The following is a 24,301-nucleotide window of genomic DNA, read 5'->3' as shown; positions in this document are numbered from 1 at the left end:
TGGAAACGCTACAATGACTTGACTATGCAACATACCCCGCCAAGAAACATAATTATGGTGACAAAGCAGGCAGACTGTTAACATGTATGCTCAAGCTGCTCCCCCCGATGCACACTATGGTGGCAACCATCAGAGACAACCTTGAGTGCCTGCGCTACACACAAATAGATATCAATGCTGTATTCTTCCAGTTTTACCGGAACTTACATCAGTGAACCGCTCCACCCCTCCAGACATTATAGATGATTCCTGTGACAGGTCAGACTCCCACATCTGACACCGGACCAACAGCTGGCTCTGGAGGCCCCTATCACTGAACAGGATATCAAGGGAGTACTCCACAACTTGGTGACCAGGAAAATCCCTAGCACAGATGGGATCCACTCTCAGTTTTACACAACATTCTCGCTCCAGTTAGCACGTAAATTAGCAAAGCTTGTTGACAGCATGTTTACTGACGATGGCCTCCCTTCCTCTACTAATGAATACCTTATCACCTCCGTCTTGAAGTCCGGCCTAGGTCGCATGGATATGGCTGCCTATCTACCTCTCTCTATACTTCATGCAGACCATAATATCCTCAGTGCGTTTCTGGCAACCAGAATATTGCTGGAGCTTCCATCCTTGATCCATATAGGCCAATGTGGGTTTGTCCCAGGCCGCTGCACTTCCTTAAATATTAGGATGCTTGACTCAACTTTAGGCTATGCGCCTGCTCAATAAGCCTATTCAGCCAACCTCACTTTCAATTTGGAGAAGGTGTTTGAGTCCCTTGACTGGATATATATGCACTCAGTACTTTAAGAGTATGGTTTTGGTAGATTCATCACTACCTGGGTGAGGATCCTGTACTTCACACCTACTACCAGAGTGAAGACAGGTCACTGTATTTCAGGCTCTTTCACTGTATATAGAGGCACATAGCAGGGATGCCTTCTCTCCCCCTTACTCTTCCACTAGCAATTGTACCACTTGCAGAGTGGGGGCAGACCCGGAAATCTCCATTGCCACACATGTGATTTCGCACTCTGCAGATAACCTGCTGCTCAATATTTGGGATGTCACAGCTGATCTAGCTGGGATAAAGGATAAAGGATATACTTTGAAGTTTTATTTTGTTTCTGGGCTTAAGATTAACTGGGATAAATTGTGTATCTTTCCTTAATGTAAGGGTGCTATCCCTAGGGCACTGTCCAATAGACTATGTGCCTTAAGCTGGATGCTGGACTGCTTTAAATACCTCAGAGTGCTGATATACCACTGTGATGCAGATAATACCAACGGTAATTTAGAAGCACCAGTTTGGTCTGTGAAATCACAAGTTACATTCTGGACTACATTTCCCCTATCCCTTATGGGCAGAGCAGCAATAGATAAAATGGTTATGCTGCCCTGACTGCTGTACTATTTTTCCAACATCCATGTATTTTTATCTAGATTATTTTTGGGGAGCTGGGCGTACTACTCAGAGAACTGTCATGGAAACAGGGTGGAGATGAGGGGCTTTCTCAACGCTTCAATTACCCACAGATAGAGGGAGGGCTTGAGGTCCCCAGTCTCTAGAAATATTCTACTGCGGCTCAGCTACAATGGCCTACCAGGTGGCTAGCTTGATGAAACAACACTGACCCAATCGGAATTAGCAGCAGGGGCACTACAGATATGTCAGTTTCCAACCTCCTGCTGTATTACAGGGGGCTAAAAGTTGTTGTCGAAGGCCACTGCTGCTTTGAAGTGGCATTTACTGCTTACCTACCCCTGCCACCTATGCCTCTGCATTACCACTCATACGTCTTCCCCTATGCACAATGAGGCTGTCCCCTAGGACCTTATCCCAATGGTCTGTTAGTACTATCACTCAAATTTAGGAACTATATAATGCTGGCAATCTGATGACCTTCCACAAACTCCATGACCAATATGGTATAAACAAAGGGCAATTGATAATGTATGAATGCATAAAAGTGGCACTGTGTGACCAATTGCAGGCAGTTATATGTGAACCACCAACATGTGAACTCTTTCAGACCTTACACACATCTAGACTGGGCTGTATCATGCTCAACTACAACATGTTGTTGCAGAGATGTCCCTGCTCCGAGACCAGTGGGGAAGTTACATAGACAGGCTACTTAATGATAAGGAATGGCAGAGAGCAGTGAAATATCCCCAACAAAATATCACATAACTCCAGATTTCAGTTAATACAGTTTCTAATCTTACACAGGGCATATTTTACGCCAGCCTAGAGAAATTCTTCCCTAATGCTTCTACACACAGCCCCAGATGCATGACCACATATGTTGATTTCTTTCACACGTTGTGGTCATGCATGCATCTCACCAATTATTGAAGTCGGGAATCTGACACTCTAGCTATTGCCATTGGGAAGCCAGGCTTATGTACTAATAAAACTCTTAACATTCCATGAGAGAACTCTGAATTATTTTCTAAAGTGAAACAAATATTACTTGAGTGGACTCCAACAAAAACAACAATATAATTAATGAAAATCATGCCAATATAAATTGGTGAAAAGGGAAAGAAACATGAAAGAAAAATTATTATAAAAAGAAGGGGCAAATGAGGCATGAAAAGAGTAATAGAACTGAGATATAAAGAAAAAAGTCAGTTCATATCAAACAAATGATGACTGAAACAACAAACCTTGCCAGTATGCAAAAGAAGTGGGTTTGGTAACAGCACAAAATTAAGATGACACATTTGTGGCATAAGAGGCATCAACAACAGAGTATATTAACATAAATATGAAGATACGAAGACAAAGTACAATAGACACACCGTCAATAGAAAAGAAAGGGTTAGAGTACAATAATTAGTCTTGATAACAATGAAAAACAGAGAAATATAATATGATTTAGCCATAGGCAATTGAAAACAAGGAGACTATTTAAAGCATCCATCCTATAAGTAATAATACCAGCAGTTGTTAATGGCTAGAATGTCCAGATGTATCCATGTTATCAACCATGTGAGCTTTTAGGAATTTTCTAAGATCTGCTGGATTGTCATAAGGGATAGTTTTGTTCTGATAAGTCACTTTGAATAAACATGGATGAAGTAAGCCATAGTGAGCAGCTAAAATGATAAAGTGGGCAAAGATCAACAAACTCCTTTCTCCTCTCCTGTTGTCTGTTACTCTGGAAACATCTTGTAAGAGAAAAATCTTCTTGCCTGACCAAAATGATTGCTTCTTGGATTTTTGCAGCATTAAGATCGTTTTGAAGATCTTTGAACTCCAGGAATAAAAGAACTTCTTTGAGTTTGTTGGAGGAAGCATTTTTAAGATAGATGTTGGCCAAGCCTGTGAGCGCTCTGAATATTCAACACGGCAGATGGCAGTAGATCCAACAATTGTGGTAAAATGGAGTTAATGAAAGAAACTGGATACTTTCCTTCAAAGTCTTCTGGAAAACAGTATGTTTGAAAGTTGTTACGCCTATGCCTATTTTTCAAACCCTCTGACTGCTTCATCAACTGTGTTATCTTTTTCTCCAAAGATGGAATCTTGTTTGTTTCATTCTGAATGTCACTGATTCTTTGCTCTATGGAAGAAACCCTTGTTTTAATCCAAGACCACTTGTCCTCCAAAAATCTGGATATATTTATTAGTTTCCTCAACAAATGATCGGAGAGTTCTGGTTTCTTAAAGCGAGATCTCTAAAGAACTAGGTAAAGGTGACTTCTCAAGGGAGGGCGGATCATGCTTAAGCCTTTCGCAGAGGAGCCAATTTGAGACTTTGATGAAGCAGAGGATGAAGACATAGGTTTAGGAATGGTAGAAGGCATAATTTCATTGAAAGTAAGAGTAGCCACCATTGACTTATTACAAGGTACTGACCGAGAGGACTCAGAATAGGAAAAGGGTGATCTGGATGGCAGTTTAACCCTCCTTCTTCTGCTGGTGAGTATCAGTTTTGTACGAGCATGAACATGTTGCAGTTTTTGAGAACAAGACATGCACAAAAAAATAACTAAGCCAGCACTGAAGAAAAGTACATTTTAACTGAAATTCCATGGCATCAATATAATCCAACAGGAAGGTCACATACGACTCATGAAATAACAGTGCACTGCAGCACTGTGAGTAAATGAGAGCTCTGTAAAGGGAATGCTGAGAATATACAAAATGGCCGTCATGGCCTTCAGGAACCATGGGACCAAGAAAGCTGCAGTGTTCTTAATGAAAGTATACACCATGAGGTGAAAAAGAGGCACCTGGTTCACCTCCGGCAGTTTAAAAGACAATGGCTCTTTATTGTTGCCTTTCATAGTCCGAGATGGCAGCATCAGCCAAAGACTCGCTCCAACGTGGTGTGGTGCTCCCAAGTCAGGCAGACATCTTTGGTGAAGACCAGACCACACCCCCCTTTAGTATCTTTTTTGCTAATCACTGTTTAGGATGTTTGCACAACCTATTATATTAGGCTGGTGTCAATGCTGGCTGCTAAATACACAAGTTGTTTTTGTAAGTGCCTCAAAATATCTAATTGTATGGCTTCTGTTTATGTCTCCATTGCTCACAACATCACAATCTATCCTTCTGAGACCTAGTTAGTGAAATTGTTGATTACATGCCTAATGGACTTCTTTCGCAGATGATTAGTCCTACCCACCACCATGTATACCATGCTTTGATATTGTGCAAGTTTCTTGTTTCTGTGCATTTGTATTTGTTGTACCATTGAAAAACTTTGTTAATTTTCATGGTGTTAGGCCAGGTAAACGTTTCAGTTATAGTGGTCATACTCTCAACAACCATTATTACAATAGCTGCTGAAGATGATCTTGAATTTTCAATCATAGCCTGATTGGCTGTTGCGTAGCTGTTAATTGTTGGGATATGAGCTCCAAGGTCACTATTGTTTTTCTCTTTGCTTCTGAAATCACATCCTCACAGGTGTCAGGGTGTTGGTTATTCTGTGGACAAATATACCATTTCTTCACCTACTTCTGTTGTGTAACGGTTTTTGCCTCTGCAGTTATTTTCCTTACCTTGCAGCATTTATATTGCTTCAACAACGTGACACATTGATTTTCCTCAAACATTTCTTATTATTTTGGTGACTGCCATGGGTGCACCACTTTAACCTGAAGTTATTTCTGCATTTGAAAGGTTTGGCTGAGTTGCTAAGAGTTCAACATAGTAACTGCGTTTGATGTTAATGGCGTTACTTGTACACTCTTTGGTAGGCTATCACTTGACTGATTCATAGTATCAGGGGTGATAGATGAAACATTTGTAACACCAGGGAAATTGTCAATTTCGATGGTGCATAATGTTCATGATGAGGTGGTGGTTGTAGCAGTCCTTGAGATATCTTTCTTGGCATGCATCTCAGTGGAGTACTTCTTATTATACAAGCCACAGCATGGAAAAGACATACGTTTATTATAAATAATACGCCTTTACTTAATCCATATTGTATGTGTTGTTATATCTTATTGCCCATGAATTTAATTATGTAATTATATTTCCACATATGGCATAGTTTGAAAAATTGTAAATACGTTTTATTGTATTATCATTGTTTGTTTAAATACTGCATCCTTTAAACCTGAATATCCGAAAATATTTTCATTAGCACTTATCACATTAACACATATATCCAGTTATGCTATTAGTGTTGATACAAACATCGCACCCTCTATTTCTGGGATTGTAATTAACACTTATGAGCAAAAAATACATCAGTTGAAGTGGTCTTTCTGAATATTAACTTCATGTTTCTATTATATATGTTGGGCAGACAGGAGAACATTCTCAATGCTGGTAGAACGTATATGGATCATAAATACACATCATTGTAACACAACATGCATAACTTAATAAGGAAATATATATTGAATTCAGACTTTTATAAATCTATTTAATTTAAAATAACTATCTGGTACAAACAATGCATCAGAAAGACACTGACAGAAAACATTCACAGAAAGACAACGGCAGTTAAGAATATTTCTACTGCTTACAGAATTATTGAAAATATGTACAAATGTACAATACAAATTGTGGCAGACAGTAGCTGGCCAGGTAAATGCTATGGCCCAAAAAAATGAATAGTGACACATATGAAAAAAAGTTTGAGTGTTTTTAGAAGAAGGATGTGTAACATCATGTTAAAGCATCAGAAAGAAAATCGAGGCGACAAACTTCTATCACCATTAAAGATGGAGCCCTAGAGATGTAGGGGAATTTGATTATAAAATTAAGTAGCCATGGAGAAGAACCTTGTATTGTAGAGAAGGTGACACTAATAGAAGTAGGAACATTTGTTTGGGATCCGCATTATATAAAGTAAAAGTTAAAGAGAAAATTCTGCTGTAAAGAATGACAAATGTTTTCAAACATTTATGAAATTTCCAATCCCCCATCACAAGGATGGAGAGGAAGGGATGGAGGTCTTAACAAGTTATAGTGCACCTACTATCAGCTATCACATGAGCATTGCCAAAAGTGCTGCTGTAGTTTAGTCATCAGTCCTAACTAAAGACATTGTCAATGACACTGATAACACAATCTCATCAAACAAAGAAACACATTCTACCAGTAGATTTGCTGACACTAGTGAGAAAATAATTTTATGAATATCGTGGGCCAAACAGGTTGATCACTTCCTACTCAACAAACACTAGTTAGGGCCTCATGCACATGAAAATGTAATGTTAGTACTTCCAAGTATTAATGGAACATTAGTAAATATGTAATATGTCAGAAACACAAAGACAGGGCCAAGCTAAAGTCATTGCATGCAAGCAGAAAGCAACATAAGAGTACAACATAGATAGCAGTTATATAGTGTAGCATCTAATAGGGTAAATCTGGGCGTAATGAGAGGTAGGGCATCAGCTTTTAAAGACTGCCACAGGAGAGGGTCTAGTTATACATATTAATATAGGATTTTGTGACACAAATCGCCTGAGGAAATCATGCAACCAGTACACCTGTGCAGGCCCACACATGTGGCCTAGAAAGAATACATTTGAACATATTGCCTAATCAACACTAAATAAGTCGTGGCCCGGAATGAAGCACAACCTCATCTCCTCCTATGACCCAGTCTACACAATCAGATACTGCTAACCCAGCAACTTTGGTCAGATGTAGGAGGATTTCTACACTCCGAACATACAAAAGCAGGCCGCTGTAACACCTGCTGAGCAGTCATAACTGTCATTTAGGGTTTAATTAGTTTTCACACTATGTTTTATACTTTCCTTATATAAATGTATAACATTGTTGAACACCTTCAGCAAAAAAACATAACTTGTGTTGTCCTGTATGTTTTAGTGTGAATTGATGGATAACGATTACTCTTAAATAGCTTTGAGATATGGGTAAGTATGTATAGCAGTGCCTTATATATTGTTATATGACTTCATGGCAGCAAATACTTAAAGGTTCCTTTTTTGTTCTATTTTTTAAATAGGAGGTACGTTAACAATGACGCATTTGGGAATCCCATTGGAGTAACACTGTATTTTAAATGTAAAAAATACATCCTTCTAATTGGCCAAGGGGGATTTTCCGCCTGTCAGCCATTATGGTGCTGCAGTATTGGTACCGGTCCTGTGTACTGAGAGATCTGATTGGCTGGCCGCAACCCAGAGAAAAATGTTGCAACCTTCATTAGAGGACTCAGGGATTCAGTTCCCATGTTCTGAAAATGGTATAAGGGGCAGGGTTGGGACACTCAGACCGCCTATCACAAGGTGGGGGGTGGGGCAGACAGATAGAACTAAAACAGTGGTTAAAGTGACATTTTAGTAAGATATAGTAATAAAAGCCTACCTTACTTTAAAAAAAGAAACAGACATTCACTGGAAAAAAAAACAAAGGTTAAAGTGGTATTATAGTGTGGTGATGAAATAACACAAAAACGAAAGTTTAAAAAACAAAAAATACTGCAATTCACTAGTTATAGTTTATTGAGCTTACTATAACTTGCACTCCCGCCATGAACTGCTTATTAATGAAGCATGAGGGTCCAATCTAGCACATTCCTAACATCCAAATATACAAGGGCAAGCTATTAAGCCTCCTAATCATTTCTTGATAAACATAAAGTTTTCCAATAACAGTGACGGTTGGACATCATAAATGGACAAAAAAAATCAGTTTCTCATGTTCTTTATTCAGAATTCCATAGAAGTATGCTTGACCAAAAAACAGCCGACACGTGTTTCGTCAGTACTAGGAGTAAGTACTAAAGACTTTTTCAAGGCTAGGTAAGACGAAAAGTAACGTTGTGTGTCACACTGGGGTTTGTCCAGACATGTCAATTTAAAATGTGGAACCATATACAAAGAAAATCCGGAACGTCAAGTCACAGTCCACATATAGAAGAATATGGAATCAAAGCATCCTGGTCTGTGTGTTATAATAAAGCACTTGAGAGGTTCTGCATACACGAAAAGCAGGACTCCCTCACACGAATGTTGTAACCAAGTATGCTCAATCAGGACGACCGAATAATCGTTGTCTTAGCTAAAATGTTCCAGAAGTGGAGAGTGAAATTATCGAGGGTATAATCCAGTGCTCACATGTGAGTGTGTGAGCTTACAAAATGAACGTCCCTGAAAGAGTAATCCAATATGCTGCAGCCAAACCCCACTGCAGCGGAAATAGTGAGTGGTCGAATCCGTTTAGTAGCGGAGTCAGTAAATGAACTGCTTATTACCTCACATATTACATCACTCAAGACATGTTAATTGATATGATTCTGCAAATCACAGAAGAAATCTCAAATTACATCAAATGGCATTTTAGGACTTAAGCTAATTCCATGCATTGCAGCCACACTAATACACACAGTAACCCCATGCTTTATATGCCCATGGTGTTATCAGTGAAACCATAAATGATGTCACTTGAGATGTCATCAAATACTTTTCTCACATAAAAAAGCACTGGCTGCACGTTGATTTATTTAGTAGCAGTCTATGTTTCACTAAGTTCTGAGCTTCTACCCACACCGCCTCCCTGTGTAAGCCTTGGTCTGCATTACTCCGCTACCCTGAGCAGTAAGTGCTGAAGGAGTGTATGTAGTGTTACATTTTGTGCTCAATATTAAGGAAAAGCAACAGGACACCAATGGTGAAAGACTTTGATTACTGTAGTAGGAGCAGAGTAAACCCTGTCATTCCTGGCACTCCTTTGCTGAAAAATGTCCCATATTCACAATTTTTTCCCCACACGTTTCTGCCAATTTTCCACACCTGCAAACAAAAGACTTTCAGTTGAGTTTTAAACCCAGCAGGGGTACAGAGTCAATAGTGCTACATATCTAGGATGAGATGGAAAATAATTTGGACCAAGGTATATTCAGCAAATTTATTTTATTAGACATCTCAGCTGCATTTCAACACCATTGCCCACCAGAAGCTCCTCAGCACTCTGTTCCTTTTAACTGACATTAGTGCTATAGTGGTATTTTAGCTTAACTCTTCCTGTTTTTTTTATTTTTTAAATCAATGCAAAAAACCTTGCAGAATTCTCAAAGATCTGATACATAGAAGAATGGCAAGTGGTTCAGTTCTGATTAATAGCGGGCTATTTCTTGGAGTCATATTATCAGTTAATATATATATGCAGATCAAATGTTTGATAAAACCTTGGTGAAGAGTCTGCAGGAGGAAGAAGTAGACCTAGAAGTAAGCTCTGTGGAGAAACTCTTTAAATCCTGAATAGGTAACAAAGTCACATAATAGCTGCAGCTCTGAGAAAGGAGTGCTGCTAGCTAGAAACAAGGCAATGATAGACTTGGTAAGAGTAGCGAGAAAAGTAGCAGAGGTGCTACATTTGCTAAAATGCTACCCTGAAATTGAAGGTCATTGTGGCGCCAAGGAGATATAGTCTGATTCCTTTCTATGAAGCAGGTTCGCTAAAAGAATTAAAAGAGAACTTCTCTCTATGGAGCCTTGAAGGAAAAGGGGTCCAACATCCAGCTATTAAAAGATTAAAGATGTTTATGTAATTTGAATGGGAACATGCAGTATACACTTTCAATTTAATATAATGTTGTTTGGTACCATAATTGGTTAAAATATTATGTCAAGGAATATGGGTAAAGGTAGTAAAGAAGGGGATCTGGGTGCTCAGTAGACTTATCATTGCTGTCCATGGGAAGAGTTATATAGGTGTATTTTAGAGCTATATTTTTCCCTAAGAGTTTTCTTTAGTGATGCCCTTAGTGAGATAAGTCCTAAGCTTAGCTCTTTGATGTTGGGTTTGCCTTGTATTATAGCGTCTGAGAGTTGTTGCTCAGCATTGTCCCTAAAAATATATTGCTGTGTGTAGCCTCTGATGCTGCTTTTACATGAATCCCATACATAATTGATAGCAGTAGAATTGATATTCAATGATATGTATTCCTGTATGTGTTTTTTAATACCAGAGATAAATTTAGGGTCCGTAGATATCTGGGGAATGTAAACTGCCGGGCTGTTAGTTGGGTGTCTAGGTTTTTGAATTCAAACAATATTGGGTTATGATCTGAGGTGACTTTAGGGCAGATTTCTATTTCACAGTTTTCTAAGATGTTGTCTGTTGCCCAAATCATATCGATTCTAGAGAAAGTTTGATGTGGAGAGGAGTAATATGTGAAGCCGGCCATAGTAGGGTGTTTGATACGCCAAACGTCTTTCAGGTTGTGTATCCTAGCTAGTTCCAAGATAGCTGATCTCACTTTACCCATCCTATTTCTAGTTCCTTTACTTGTAGAATCTATAGCATAGTTCATGACACAATTGAAATCCCCCATTATCAACAATTCCCCACCCCAATCCAATAATTCAATAGTCAATTGTTCGTACAGTTTAGGTATATCTAAGTTTGGTCCGTAGACTATGCAAAATATGTAGCATTTTTGATTGAATTGCAATTGTACTATTGCCCACCTGCCTTTGGCATCAGCAGCAGTTTTAATAACATTTACTCTTAGCCATTTTTGTTTTAAGATAGCAACACCTCGAATTGATGCCCCTAAAGTAGAGCAAACAACAAGATCGTAGCCCATTTGTGATAGAAGTTTGTGGTCTTGGTATCTAATATGGGTCTCTGAGATAAATGCCATATGTGGTTTGTACATATTCATTTCTTCTGGTACTAGTTTCCTTTTACATTTATTGTTGAGACCTGCAACGTTCCAAACTAAACATCTAAGAGAAGACATAGCTGATATTGATATTTCTCAATCTCTTCCACACAGTCAATTCAATAACCTAATTACAACTTTTTATACATTTCCTATTCTTGCAATAAAATGTTTTCCCATTTTTTTGCCCAACCCACCCAGATGGCTCAATCCCCCCCAACCACCCCCTCGTCTTCGAAACCCCCTGGGGAGAGCACCCCTCTATCCCTTGCTGCCGCTGGTAGGGCAGCACAGTGAAGTTATGAGCATGGAGTCTGCTCCTTACCGCTAAGATAGCTCATAGTGTATAGACATCAACAAAAGAGGAAAGCTTTAGAATAGTAAAGAAGAGAGGATAGAAGAAAGGAAAAAGGGAAGGTAGAAAGAAAAGAGAAAGAAGGTATGGTCAAAGAGAGAGGAGAAGAGAAGAGAAGAAAGAGAGAGAGGAGAAAGAAGTAAACGAAATAATTATGTTCTAGTCATAGTAGGTCTTACATTATTAATTTAATTTCAATTGATTTTCCAGATTACTCAAATGATCAGAGTTATATCTTATTGCATCCTGTCTTATTAGGTATTTAGTCTTTTTCACTCGTTAGTTTCTCTAAATTTTTGATCGCTTCTTCTGGATCAGTAAAGAATAATGATTGTCCACCCCTGATGACTTTAAGGCGCGCAGGTTCTTGTAAGTACACCATACAGCCAATGGCTTTGAAAGAATCTATTAGTTTACGAAGCTCCCAACGTCGATCCATTGTAGCCTTACATAAGTCAGAGCGTACGAAGAAAGTGAAGTTATCTATAGTGACAGGGTTGTTAACTTTAGCTTTAAGAGCAACAGCTTGCCTCAACAGGAAGTTTCCAAGATAGATCATGATTGGTCTGGGAAATTTATTGTTCTGATTCCTTTGGAAAGAAGGCAATCTATGTACCCGTTGTAATTGGGAATCCCAATCCCAGTCCCAAAGGTCGCTGAAGGCTTTTTGAAAAAGTTTCACGACAAAAGTGCGGGGGTCAGCCCCCTCTGCACCCTCAGGTATTCCAAACAATCTTAAATTATGTCTGCGTGCCCTGTTCTCCATATCCTCGACTTTAGCCTCTAACTGAGAGATGCGAGACGAATGAGTTCTCGTAATTGACTCTGATCGTGAGGTCCCTTCTTCGATTCCCACTACTCGCTGCTTCAAGTCTTCTATCTCTTGCGTGACCCCACCGAGTTTCTGACACAGTTCGCTCATAGAGGCCTGTAATTTTGTATTATCCTCTCTCAGCTGAAGATGTTGTTGATGACTTTCCTGCCTTCGTCCCATGAGAGTTTGCATGATCAGGCCCATAGATATGCTGTCTGATTGATACTGTGTTTCTTCACCTGGGTTAGGCATTGCAAGTTGCAATTTGTTGGTTGTTGGACTAGGTGCTGTCGTTGTGGTCAGATAGTTGGTAGCCGAGAAGATCTGACTAGGATTTATAGTCATTATTCCCATAGAATCGTTCGAGATTTCCAACGGATGTATTTCAGAGTCTGTTTCGGTCAGCATTGGCCTTTTGCTAGAGTTTATTGGTGCAGTAGGTGCGTTAGCGGACTCGCTTGTATCCAAACTATTAGTCGGGTTAGCAACTAGAGAGGTAGTTGGAGCACTAAGCTGCAAATCAACGGTGGTGCCGGCCTTGGTCAATCCGTTTTCAGTTGATGAAGTTGATAGAGCTATTGTCATTACAGTAGTCGAGTTGCTTTTAGCGTTTGCTCCATTCTCTCCATTCTCTGTTCTAGGAAGTATATTCCTGTCGTGTGGATGCAGGTCATCATCGAAGCTTGCTCCAGATAGTCTTAGGGCCATACCCTTCACTCCTCCCTTTGTTTCGATCCACTTCCTCAGCGGGCTATCGTCGATTAGAGCCTTACGCCCTTTCTTTGCAATAGGGTCTTTATTCAGTAGTTTGCAGGTCGTAGATTTTTGTCTAGCCTTGACTTTTAGTTTACTTTTTCTTGCACCCATAGCTCGACCAGTATTGTTCCTAGTAGGGGTTGTTTCCACCTCTAGCTCGCCCTCTTCAGATATCTCTTCGTATTCTTGATTAGAGTTTTCTTCTGCCCTTGCAGTTTCATCGTTTGATAGATGATGATCGTTCTTTCCAAACTGATTATCATTCACTTGGTTTCTGAGGATAGATAAGTCAGTCTCTGGTGCAAGTGGTGCATTGCAGGTTAGTCCGCTAGCTTCTGTCTCATTATTCACGGTAAGTTCCGATGTAGTGAATGTGCATTCCAGATGATTGTTAACAGTATTAGCAGTATTGAAGGGGCCTTCATTGACAGCATTAGCATTAGCAGCATTATCAGCATCAACATCGGGGAATATGATAGCATTGGCCCCGCCTCCCCCCCTTATGAATGCGGACTCAGATTCAAGAATGGAGTCATCATTCACATGAGTGCCCGATTTATTAATTCTATCTGCATACTCGGTATTATTTTTGCTTTTGTCTTTCCCTTTAGCATTCACTCGGCTCGGCTTGTATCTGCGTTAGCAGGAAACATAGCTGTAGCACTAATGTCTTTCTTAGCTAGGTCAACTAAGGTGGGAGGTTTCTGAGAGCCAGGGCCCCCTCGTGAAGAGTCATTGCCTCGATGTCACTGCTGGCACTCCCGTCTGATATAGCTACGCTGAGTGTCTGTTTTTCTGCCCCGGCACCCGCTGCACCTTTGCCGCCTTTGCCGCCTTTGCCGATAGTTATAGTTGGGTGTGGAGTTCCCGCCATGAGTCCCGCAGCAATTTTGTTTTTTATGGCCGAACCCCCCATTAGTGTTTTTATCTCGCTGGCGGACATACCTGGCTCATCTTGTTTCGCCGTCTTTCCAGTCCTGACAGTTCTAGTAGACCGGGTGAATTGTCGCGATGTCATCGGTACTGCAGCGGCAAAAGGACCCGACTCCAATGCTAGATGCGCCGCCTGGTCTTCGTTGACTTTGCACAGCTGCACAGGGAGTAATCCGAGGCCCGCCTAGTTACACGCCCGACCAAGCACACGAAGGGAGCCGGTATTCCAAAGTCTCCAAGCTGGCAACACCCCTCTGGTCAATCGGCCGACGAGCCGCAGCATCCGGATTTGACAAGTATCGTATGTTTCAAAAAAGAGAAGTGCTTTTAGATCAGCATCTCTCGAAGCAGCAAACGATAACTAGTTAGTTTACACTCTAAAATACACAAATATAAACTTGCACATTATGAAGGGGGAGCACAGAATCGGGAAAATTCTGGCGTACAAGGTAGCTGATAAAAAGGCCAAAACTATTATAAAAACTATAAAAGGACTTGATTTTAAAGTGTATAGAAAACCAGAGCAGATTCTGGAACAATTTGCTAAATATTATTCCCACCTTTATACCCCAGAAAACATACCCACTCTAGAAGCAATAGAATCATATTTAGAAAAACACACACCTGAAAGATTGGACACAGAAATAACCAGACCACTCGGTACTAAAATCTCTATTGAGGAAATTGGCAAAGCTGTACAGGCACTCCCCCCAGGCAAGGCGGCAGGGGAAGACTGTTTGCCTGTGGAGATTTATAAGATCTGTGAACAGGAATTACTCCCTTTACTCAAGCAAGTGATAGACTCTGTGGGGAAAACAGGAGGTGCCCTTGTTTCATGGCGTACTGCTAAAATAGTATTCTTTCTAAAAAAGAATAAACCACCGGAAGAACAGGGATCATACAGGCCAATTTCACTAACCAATACTGACGCTAAAATCTTCGCTAAAGTACTAGCAAATCGCTTAGCTCCTATAATGCCGGCCCTTGTCAATTGCCAACAACACGGATTTGTGGTCGGTAGAGACACCACCACCCATGTCAACACTGCAGTAACCGCTTTTGATGTTGCTGCGACTACTCTCACCCCACTCGGAATGGTCATGCTAGATGCAGAGAAGGCATTTGACCGAGTGGGGTGGGAGTATCTCTGGGCAACACTAGTGGCTTATGGTATACAGGGGCAATATCTGGGATGGATCCAATCTCTGTATGAGACACCTACAGCAATAGTTAGCAATTTGGGGAATAACTCGGATAACTTTTCAATAAAAAGGGGCACTAGACAGGGGTGCCCTCTTTCACCCCTACTATTCGCTATAGCCTTAGAACCGTTTCTAAATGCATTAATTGCTCAAGAGCACATAATCCCAATAGAACATGAAGACATGTGCTTAAAAATCACAGCCTTTGCCGACGACATAGCTATATATACTACTGACCTGGCGCGGGCTATACCTAAAATAATCCAGGAAGCTAGCGAATTTGGCGATATTTCGGGATACAGACTAAATGTCAATAAAACCCAAGTGATAGCGAATCATCAACTTACACATCCGATAACAGGGCTTTGTTATAACGCTACCTATCTAGGAGTGAAACTTACCTCTAACATCAAGAAAATTATCCCATTAAATTATGATCCCCTACTCAAAGATATTACTTCTACGCTTAAAAATTGGAATAAAATACCACTCAGTCTGATTGGACGTATTAATATAATAAAGATGAAGATAGTACCGAAAATACTATATCTATTCAGATCTATCCCACTACAACTGAATAAATCATACATTAAGAAAATAGAAAGTATTTGTAGTAGCTACATTTGGGGATATAAAAAAGCCCGCATGTCAATGATGGCATTGAAACTATCTATCGAAAAAGGAGGACTAAATTTCCCAGATCTAAAAATTTACTTTTTCGCCACTTTTATACAACGCATACGCAGCCTTCTGTCTAAAGATACCCCTCTATTCTATCACAAATTCATGTTAGGACTGCAAAGCAACCAGTTCCTATTTAGGGTACACGATCCAAACTACTACAAGAGAGTCAAATTCAAGACTGCTAGAGCTATTAAAAGAATTTAGGATCAAATCAGGGACACTGATAAAATCTCTTTTTTTAATGCTGAACTCCCAATATGGGGGAACCCAGGGCTGCCAAACATTTTCAGTGATGGCGCTTGCATTCAATGGATAGACCAGAATATTAACAAGCTAGGGGATCTCTATGGTCCAGACGGTCTTCTAAGCTTCAATACACTAAAAATACTTTATAAAATTAAAGACACTACGTATTTTAAATACATACAGATACAAGACTTCTTGATCAACAAAAAGAAAATCGAGAGAATAGAACATTCAGATATTCTACAATTTATCTACTCTAATCATACTAAAGCTATTATTAGTAAGAGCTATACTCTTCTTAACAAAGGCCAAGCAGGCGACTGTGGGAAAATGGCAGACAAATGGACCAATCGGTTGGGAATCAATATCAACTCCAGCCAGATCGCGGGTTCACTCAAACAAATAAATCGAGTGGTCCAGTCCTCAAATTTAAGGCTACAATTTTATAGGACAATTACTCAAATATATTATACGCCTCAAAGAATCTCTAGCTGGACCTCTGGCAATATTTCCAACGAACGTACCAAATGCTCAAAATGCAACATGGAAGCAGCAGGCATAGAGCACATGCTTTATCAGTGTCCAAAACTTACAACCTTCTGGTTGGGAATAATTGGCGTTCTTAACAAGAAGCATATAACAATACCTGCACTTTCTGCTCATCTAGTTCTGTTAGATATACAAGACACTAACAGCAACTACAAAGACCTGATATCAATTATTTTCGCTTGTGCCAGACTGGCCATTGCGCGGACATGGATCTCGAAAGAACCCCCCAGCGTCATGGAATGGTGGTATCTTATCCACGAAATACATACTATGGAACTCTCATTGGCTAAATTAAGAGGCCCTAAAGCATTAAACAGGAAGGGAAAAAATATGGGGAACATGCATTAACTAAACGGACAAACATTCTGTGAGACCGACATGCTATATCTTTTTGTTATGTTTCAGACCTTCTAGTTAACATGTATTGTAATCTTTTTTTTTTTTTCTCTCTCTATAATGACAATAATATGTACAGAGAATTATGTATATATGTACAACTAAGGTGATTTCATTATTGTATTTACGTCTTTTCTTGCAATAAATAAAAAGATTTAACATTTTAAAAAAGGGAAGAGTTATATAACAGGACTGACATTGGGGTCGTGTACTGTGGCTGATTGACGTGTTCTGACAAAGCCCTTTCCTGTATGAGAAGATCAGAGATGCTGAGCCCAGAAACTCAAAGCACTCTTTAAGTCCCCCTAATAGCTAGCATTGACTTGAGCTATCTCATCACAAGAATGTTAAGCAGAAAATCTCTTGACTGAGAGCGTGGGTCTTCTGTGTTACCTTTCCAGCATCCTTCAGGCTGCCTTTACCTTTGATAGAATGCTGGTGGGTATCTCCTCCCCATTAAAATGTGCCCTGATGCAATGTGTGGTGCAACAAGGTGCTGATTCATGCTAACCTATGCCTGTTGTGTAGTTCCTATAAACCTATATCAGATCTGCACGTTTAGACAACAAAGACTGTGGGATTGGTGTCCAGACTGATTCCAGACACTCCCACCAGGTATGTTTGCCTGCATACCAGATAGCTCACAGTGCCACTAGAAACCCCTCTTACCAAGGAGAGAATAGCTCTTGGCACCTATTGAAAATGACAATTCTGTCCTATCAGGGATTGTGGAAACAGTAATGTACTTTTTGTTCAGTCACTCATGCTCACTTTGTCTCAGAGAGATACACAGAATAAACGGTGGGGACGTTTTCAATAAGCATTTATTGAACCAGCATCATTCTAGTGTAAAATAGGTGTGCTGAAACAACCATAAGACAGAAACAAATATCAATGATTATATGCACCAACAAAGGAAAGTGATGGTGGATACTTACCATAGTGCTAAAACAATGAATATGGCAGGTATATAAATTACTTGACAGTAATAATGTGTACTCCTACGATGCAACCCTAACTAGATGTACCTAAGTGTACATAGCACGTATGTAGGTTTAGAGCCAAGAATCCCTCTGGGATAGGATTGGTCTTGAGATGGACACCCCGCGAGGGATGTCAGACCACTGCGAGCTTTAGTGTCTGCATGAAGGAACCTCAGAGTCTTACGTCAGTGTGTCAGCATGGAAGTTCTTTTCTCCTCTCTTTGCCTCTGCAAAGATATGGTGTTTATATACCCAAAGTGGTACCCTCAGGGGATCTACCTTGCTGTGTCATGTCGGACTTAAGGTGACGGAAGAAATGACTCCTATACATAGTTATTATGCAGGAGATTGTAGTCTTGCTGAGATTCCAAGAATCCTCATGCATAATGAATGAAGCTAGTTTTCAGGGAAAACCCCACGTCCTGTAATCAGAACCATAACTAGGTAAAAGGTCAGTCCCAAGAACCGTTATGTAGTGTAATGGCAGGGAAAATATAGCTGAAAGGTTTGTGGCTCCCTGAGCCTATATTGTGGTACCTATATGAAACATAATACGCACTCCTCATCCGACTGAACAACGTACTAAAATTGTAAATGTACTTCTAGGTATTTCACACAAACAACTAATAAGTCCATAAAATATTGCATGGAAAAATGTCTAAGAAGCAGAGGTTTTACTAAAATATGTTCGTATATATGGTTCAAACAACTATGAGTGTCCGAGAAAGTCAGGCTTGTTTAGTAAAAATAAATAGTGTTATTGGTTTAAAATTTCAAATTTGGTTGCTTTGAAAAGGGCAAATGTTTTCCCAGCACATGGTGAGCCAGATGCTTATGTATCCTGGCTGGGAGATGCAACATCACTGTTGCTTGCCATCACAGACGACGGTCCCTGCAACACCTAACAGATCAGGTCAATCAAGCACAGATTATCTTCTATATTTACCCCAGTCGATGCTGTTGAAGCCTGGGTGACATCCAAGGCCTGAGTGTTTGTAGAGGAGGTGGTCTCCATTCCAACAGGGCTGAAGTGTCACGTGGAGGCTCCAAAATTGCAGACATCAACATGGGAATAAGCTGAGGAGACTGCATTACATGGGCCGTTATCAGGTCCTGGACATTATCCATGTCCGGTGGCACAACCGATGGAAGTGTTAGACAAAGATCCAACATGCATTCTAGTCTGCAGAACAGTAAACAGAAGACAGGCAGAACACAATCAATCCAGACTGATCGGAACAATCGGAACCAAGACTCTTAGGGGCACATTAGTATGGCGGGCGGACAAAGTCCGCCCGCCATACCAGTGGGAAATGGGACCGCCGCCTAAGGGTGCGGCGGTCCCGTACATCCCATTAGGATGTGCCCGCCACACGGGCGGGCGCATCCCGCATTTTTAACATTGCATCACCCACCGCAATGCCAAAAATGCATGTTGTGCTTTTCAATGCACAACGTGAAGGGTTCCGCGCGGTGCCTGCCACGTTGTACATTGAAATGCATGTGCACCCCCCACCCCCCGGAGTCCCTGGGTGCCCGCAACGCCCCCCCAAGCAGACTCAGCATGCCTTTCCGCGGCGGCAATGCGGCCACAGACAGGCATTTCCAAAGACACATTCTAATATGGCATATTGAACCCTATTGAACGGTCTTTCCGTTTGCCGTGGACCCCCCAGCCATTGTAATATGGCGGGGGTCATTTCTTCAAGGATGGCGGGTGGATCGCCCCCGCCGGGCCGGCAGTGACTACCGCCAGCCCGGCGGGGGCGATCCGCCCGCCATCCTAATGGGGCCCTTATTTCTCGAAAGCTCGGTATGTCCAGATGGAGTACCATGCAATCACAGTATTGGCGCTCCAAAAGTGGTTTTGCCATCTCCTTGGTGACTGGGACATCCATTGCGCAGGAGAAAATTACCATCAGGATTCCTGCTACTAGTAACAGGATTAGGGGAAGTCCTCCTGAAATTTTTCCGAAAACGGAGTGTATAAAGGTTGGAATTACTCGGAAGACTGTCTGAAAAGGTGCTTAACAGGCCAGAACTGATGGTCTTAAATAGGTGTACTATACACTTTGTATCAGACATGTTAAAGATATGTTCTACCATTTCTGTGAAATGGAAAGGGCAGTGTGTTCGTACTAGTGCCTGTATCTCAGATGAAGACCCTGCGACCTGAAGCTCAAAAGTCTCTCGGGCAGAGATTAAGGACATGGTTTTCAGTAAAAACATGGCTTTCAATCGGCTCACAGTATCGAACCATATAAAGGAAACATTAAACTAAGGCCATAACCGCGCCTCCCTGACTGTGTGGGTCAGTGGAAACAATACTCGCATACAACAAGTAACCCTGGAGCCTACAGTGGCAAGATATGCAATGCCCGGAACAACCTTGATCCTTCAGCATCAAGTAACTCCCATTCAAGAGCAACTTGAACACCGTATTAATCATGGCAGCCAGGGACCCTTTCAAATGACAGGATCATTTTTGCAACTGAACTATTACAGGCCTCGTGAAGCATGATATTCTGGAATATGAGAGATCCACTTAAACACTTCCATATCCTCACTCCTAAATCGAAAACTGTATGGCAGTTCCCAAGTTTCCTTGATGAATTCCCTACCCATTGCTTCATATCTGCGTGCCTGTTGTTGTTCTAGGCAATACTGAAACTGGAAAGTTGTGACCAGTAATATTATATGGCCATGGATTAACCATTCTGTGGTTGGTGAATCTGCCACAGTAAAAGGTAATTGGTCCAGTTTTTCAATACGCAGCATTGTATATTTTGCTAACCTTTGTGCCATTGTTATCTGTTTTTTAGTTAGATTGTATGCAGAGAACAAGGACGTACTGTTTATAAATCGGCAAGGCACAAATCCCGAAAGCAATGATTGTAGCGTCCAGCTTAACAACATAATAGAACGTAGATGAGACTGTCCGTGCTGTAGTATGGACGAATCTTGTTCTAGTACATCTATAGTAGAAGATACAATGTTGCCGAGTGAGTTAATCCTGAATGTTAATGTGGTCAAGCCACTGTCAACCACTGCAAAGGCCTTTTCTATGTAGATTTCATTATAAACAGCATATAGGAAATGTTTCTGACGTGGCTTTAGGGGACCCAATTAAAAAAATCCCTTAATTCCACCTCATCTGATAGTAGGGATCAGTGTTGTTTCACCTGGGACAGTGTTGAGGTTTTTAGCCAATCGAGGCATCATTTCCCACCAGAACCTGGGCTTCTATGGGAATTCACAAGTCATGGCTTGGCAGTTTGGGCTGGACTATTCCCATGAGGCACAGGGCCAAGAATGATTTGCATATAGCTGTGTCTGAACTGGGGTGGCAAAGTGAGCTAAAGTATGATGATGGATTCAACCCGGATCTGCGACTGCGTGTGAGTGTTGGCAAAGTTTCAGTGCTCCATCCATCCTCTCCTTGTGTTTGCCAGAAGCAACCATCCCACGCACCCCAACTGTAAGACAGACTAAATTACCATAATGGCAGAACAGCACTAAAATACCCAAGAAATTAGAGATTAGAGCATTACTAGTCAATCTATTAATGTTGCTCCATGTTATTGTGACATGTAGCATGCAATGTTCACCCTGGGGGCATATCAACACTGTAGAATGAAGGGAAACTAACAGAAAACAGATGGTAGCAAATCTGGAAAAAGACCATTACTAATAAGGAGACTAGCAGGGATGTGGAAATAATCATGTTTTAGGACAAGTTTACCTCTTGACATAGAAGTAAAGGCAAAGAGTTCCACAGAGTTGCTTCGCCCAGCAAGAACCAAGCTCTAGCTGGCTGATGAACCCTAACTAGAGCAAAACCAGTCCTGGGTTGCTTGTGTTCTGGTTCAGGGAGGAACTGGCCTGGCAATATGGTCTGGACATTCCCACTGGAACAGAATATGACTAATTTGCATTTGGCTGGGTACAAACTGGCTTGACATGGTGTGCAAAATATGATGGACTGGGATGCACCCAGAGTAATTACTTGTGAATGAAATTAATTCAAGCATTCCATCCATCACTTTTTGTAGACTTTACTGTGTCTCCCTAACTGGGAGAGGTACTCCCAGACATGGGTACCATGCACACTGTGTCACTGGAACCAAGCTTCACCTGGTTGATGTGCCCTAACTAGGGTAAAACCGTCTGACTGTTTGGGATGAACTGTTCCCAATGGAGCTGGGACAAGTCAGTGCTTAATTTGTAAACAATCATTGCTTGGGCTCTCATCAGGACGCCACTGCAGCTTGCACCACACATTACCCCAGCTATGATGCCAATGATACTAACAACACAACCACTAACCATCTCACTCTTACAAGTGTGACAGTTCAGACTTTTTCAGGCCCCAATCATTAGGAGTGACTTGGCCAGCATTGAACAGTCATTTTTAATGTTTATTGAATTAATAATTACCTGTTGTTGTGGGTAATTAGCCAGACAGCACCACCCTGTGGTAAACTGTCAAGTTCCAATGTTGACAATTAAGTGCCAGTGCCAAGCATCGGAAACAACCGGCTCAAATTAAACACTGGTCAGGACTGATTTGCAAAAAGCTGGGTCCAAAATGAGGTGGTCAGGTGTGCAAAATAATGATGGACTGGGATGCAGCCTGAGTAAATACCAGTGGCTGCGAATAAGTCAAACACTCCATCCATCACATTTTTGGAAACTGTTTTTCATACTTTAGTCAGCCAGTGAGAAAGCACAGCCACCCAAAGTTTTCTGTTTAATCAGTAACAGAAAGTGACTGGCAGATCTCAGCTGAAGTGTATAATTTCAACCTTTGTCCGAAAGGAGAAGATGAGAAGGCATAGATTGTTTTATGAAATAGGCATAAAGAATTACATTTAATATGCTACTTGACTGGTAGCCTGTATAGCATATCAAGAGCTGTAGAGGTGGTCATTATGTATTAGCTCCAATGCCAGCCCTGCAGTGTACTCTGAACAAGTTGTAATTTATGAATCAGGTAGCTAGGTTCAATCAAATAAAATGAATGACAAGAACTGAAGCCAGTGGCAATAAGAGCATTCAAATTTAAGATTTTTTCTGAATACAAAGCTGAAAAAACAGGCTGTCATTACAGCCGTAATTTACTCAAGGATAGTCAATAGTACATTTTGATGCTTATCTTTTTCACATAGAGGGCAGCGTTTAGCTTGATTCACAAAGAGCAAGGCCAAAACATATGGTCCTAAAATGGAAAGGATTTAGCAGGGCATAGAATTTCTGCCCTGTATTTATTTAACTTAAAATGTTTGGTGCTCATCCAATATTCTATCTTAGAAAGTTGTACAGTTTGCAGATCATTCTGTGAACATCCCCCATAATTTTCATCAAGATTTGTAATCCTCTGCAAACAGAAATAGACAAAAACTAAAGAGCTGGATAGTTTAAACCATAGGGATCATGTACAGATTGAAAAGTAACAGTGACAACATTGACCTTTGTGGGACTCCGCAGGATAACGTTCTGACATACTAATCGAAAGGAGCAAGCCTCTCTTGGTAAGTCTTGTCCAATAAAAGGGTGGTCAAGGAGAATAGTGCTGAATCCTTAAAACCAATCTCTGCCAGACTGTTCAGCAGAATAGAGTGGTGTAAAATGCGCTGCAAGGTCCAATAAAAATTGAAGTGCACATCTACAAAGTTCATGTAAAGCTGTTACTACTTCAAACTCAGTGCTGCAACCCGTGCAAAGCTAAAGCCATACCTACATATTTTTCATCTCAGCTGAGACAAACCCTTAAAATTATGCCTCCCAATCCACTTACCCTTAAAAATAATATTTGTCCATATCATCCAAGCCTTGCCCGCTATCAGTTACCATAACTGCCAACAGACTCATGAGTTTGATTGGGTAAATAATGATCAGGTACCTATCAATTTTCAGTCAGTGCCATAAAAACCTAACAATGGAGGGACGCACAAGGCAACTCCTAATTTGAAATATTTGACAACAAACATCTTAAAATGTTTTTAAAATATATATATAAGTACACAACAAAGTTAAATCACCCAGAAATTCTCATTGTCAATATCCACAGTATTGCATAACTAAGAATGGTATAGACTGAAATGTCCAAAAATTGACAGTCAATTCTAATAAACATCTACAATCCAAGCACATCACATGCTAAATTGACTTGTTTGACTATGGAATTAGCCAGCAAAATAGTAAAATATTGACATCTTTCTATCAAACATACTTTAAATAGTCTTAAACAGTCACAAGACACATAG

This window comes from Lissotriton helveticus, chromosome 2_1 (genome assembly GCF_964261635.1).
Source record: "Lissotriton helveticus chromosome 2_1, aLisHel1.1, whole genome shotgun sequence".
NCBI classification, from domain to species: domain Eukaryota; kingdom Metazoa; phylum Chordata; class Amphibia; order Caudata; family Salamandridae; genus Lissotriton; species Lissotriton helveticus.
Note: the sequence above shows the minus strand (reverse complement) of the source record.